Below are 3,370 nucleotides of genomic sequence, written 5' to 3'. Positions count from 1 at the left end.
GCAATGCTACCCCACCTCCTTTTCCTTTTATTCTATCTTTCCTGAATGTTGAATACCCCTGGATGTTGAGTTCCCAGCCCTGATCATCCTGGAGCCACGTCTCCGTAATCCCAATCACATCATATTTGTTAACATCTATTTGCACAGTTAATTCATCCACTTTATTGCGGATACTCCTTGCATTAAGACACAAAGCCTTCAGGCTTGTTCTTTTAACACCCTTTGTCCTTTTAGAATTTTGCTGTACAGTGGCCCTTTTTGTTCTTTGCCTTGGGTTTCTCTGCCCTCCACTTTTCCTCATCTCCTTTCTGTCTTTTGCTTTTGCCTCCTTTTTGTTTCCCTCTGTCTCCCTGCATTGGTTCCCATCCCCCTGCCATATCAGTTTAAATCCTCCCCAACAGCACTAGCAAACACTCCCCCTAGGACATTGGTTCCGGTCCTGCCCAGGTGCAGACCGTCCGGTTTGTACTGGTCCCACCTCCCCCAGAACCGGTTCCAATGCCCCAGGAATTTGAATCCCTCCCTGTTGCACCACTGCTCAAGCCACGTATTCATCTGCGCTATCCTGCGATTCCTACTCTGACTATCACGTGGCACTGGTAGCAATCCCGAGATTACTACTTTTGAGGTCCTACTTTTTAATTTAGCTCCTAGCTCCTTAAATTCGTTTCGTAGGACCTCATCCCTCTTTTTACCTATGTCGTTGGTACCAATGTGCACCACGACAATTGGCTGTTCTCCCTCCCTTTTTAGAATGTCCTGCACCCGCTCCGAGACATCCTTGACCCTTGCACCAGGGAGGCAACATACCATCCTGGAATCTCGGTTGCGGCCGCAGAAACGCCTATCTATTCCCCTCACCATTGAATCCCCAATCACTATTTCTCTCCCACTCTTTTTCCTGCCCTCCTGTGCAGCAGAGCCAGCCACGGTGCCATGAACTTGGCTGCTGCTGCCCTCCCCTGATGAGTCATCCCCCTCAACAGTACCCAAAGCAGTGTATCTGTTTTGCAGGGGGATGACCACAGGGGACTCCTGCACTACCTTCCTTGCACTGCTCTTCCTGTTGGTCTTCCATTCCCTATCTGGCTGTGGACCCTTTCCCTGTGGTACGACCAACTCGCTACACGTGATACTCACGTCATTCTCAGCATCGTGGATGCTCCAGAGCGAATCCACCCTCAGCTCCAACTCCGCAACGCGGTCTGTCAGGAGCTGGAGGCGGATACACTTCCCGCACACGTAATCGTCAGGGACACCGGAAGTGTCCCTGAGTTCCCACATGGTACAGGAGGAGCATAACACCCGACCGAGCTCTCCTGCCATGACTTAACCCTTATATACACTTAAATTGGCAACAACAATGTTAAAAGTTACTGACTGATATAGAAGAGAAAAAAGAAAAACTACTCACCAATCACTAGCCAATCACTTACCCTCTTGGCTGTGACGTCACCTTTTGATTTCTTTCTACTTCTTTTTTGCCTTCTCCCTGTAGCTGCACAAGTACGCCTTTTATAGGCCTCTCCACGCACCTCCTTGACGCTGGGCCCGACTGCCGCCGACGCTGGGCCCCGGACTCCCTGCTGTGCCTTTTATAGGCCTCTCCACGCACCTCCTTGACCTGTAACCACCAGCATACCTTACCACCAGGGGTGCACTTGCAAGAGACAGATATATAAGGACAGGTCTCAGGCAAGTGCAGCATTCCAGAGCTGTGAAATAAAGGTGCAGGTCCAGAGTGACCTTGACTTCACTACATGCCTCGTGTGAATCTGTACTGAGGGGACAGGACTTTACACTTATCTCCTCCCAAACTGATTCTACATCTTTATCTTCTGAGCCAATATCATTCCTCACTACTGCACTGATCAAATTATTTATTAATAAAGCTATCCCACCTCCTTTTCCTTTCTGTCTATCCTTCCAGATTGTCAAATACCTTTTAATATTCAGTTCCCAGTCTTGGTCACCTTGCAACCATGTCACTGTAATGGCTATCAGATCATACCCATTTATATCTATTTGTGTCGTCAACTCATCTATTTTCTTACGAATGCTGTGTGCATTTAGATAAAGAGCTTTGAATTTTTTCTTTTTACCATTTTTTTCTGCTTTGACCCCACTTTCTGATACAGTCTTATTTTTATACATCTGTCCCTTCCTGTCACAGTATGGTTATCATTTCCCCATATCATTACCTTGCTTTATTGCCTTCTCCTTGCTCTTTGACTTTTTAAATTTCCACTCACCTGAGCCCTCCCCGTTACTATTTAGTTTAAAGCCCTATCTACAGCCCTAGTTATTCGATTCGCCAGGACAGAACAGCTCCCTCTTACCCCAGTACTGGTGCCAGTACACCATGAATCAAACTCATTTCTCCCAAACCAGTCTTTGAGCCATGTATTCATCTCTCTAATCTTTTTTCCCTATGCAAATTTTCTTGTGGCTCAGGTAGTAATCCAGAGATTATTACCTTAGTGGTTCTGCTTTTTACCTAGCTGCTCATGCTCCCTCAGCAGAACCTCTTTCCTTGTTCTGTCTAAGTCATTGGTACCTACGTGGACCACAAAACTGGATCCCTCCCACTCCAAGTTCCTCTCCAGCCCAGAGGAGATGTCATTAACACTGGCACTGGGCAGGCAACACAGTCTTTGGGACTCAAACGCTCATCTGCAGAGAACAGTATCTATCACCCTAATGATACTGTCCCCTACCACTATGTTTCTTTTTACTCCCCCCACTTGAATGGCCCCCTGTATCATGGTACTGTGGTCAGTTTGCTCATCCTCCCTGCAGTCCCTGCTCTCGTCCACACAGGGAGCAAGAATCTCGTACTTGTTGGATAAGAGCAAGGGCTGAGGCTCCTCATTCACTACCTCCTGGGCCCCCATACCTGCCTCACTCGTAGTCACACCCCCCTGTCCCTGACCACGGACCAAATTTGAATGAATTAATCTAAAGTGTGTGACTGCCTCCTGGAACACAGCGTGCAGGTGACGCTCCCCCTCCCTGGCCTGTCGCAGTGTCCGCAGCTCGGACTCCAGCTCATCAACACGGAGCTGAATTTCCTCGAGCTGCAGACACTTGCTGCAGATGTGGTCGCTGTGGACCTCAATGGGGTCAACCAGCTCCCACATGCAAAAGCAGAAACACATCGCCTGTCCTGCCATCTCCAATGTATTTAATTAAATAAGTTTCCATATTTAGAAAGTTTAGATATTTAATCCCAGCTCTTAATTCAAAGCAATACCTTAGAAAAAGAGAGAAATACAGACCAATCAATCACTTACCTGCTTTCCTGTGACGTCACACTTTCAATCTTTTTACTTCTTATCTTCAGTTGCTGCTGGTTGGGTTGGCTGCTTTT

This window comes from Pristiophorus japonicus, chromosome 5 (assembly GCF_044704955.1).
Source record: "Pristiophorus japonicus isolate sPriJap1 chromosome 5, sPriJap1.hap1, whole genome shotgun sequence".
Taxonomy (NCBI): domain Eukaryota; kingdom Metazoa; phylum Chordata; class Chondrichthyes; family Pristiophoridae; genus Pristiophorus; species Pristiophorus japonicus.
The sequence above is the reverse complement of the archived record's forward strand: the minus strand, read 5'-3'. Positions refer to the sequence as shown.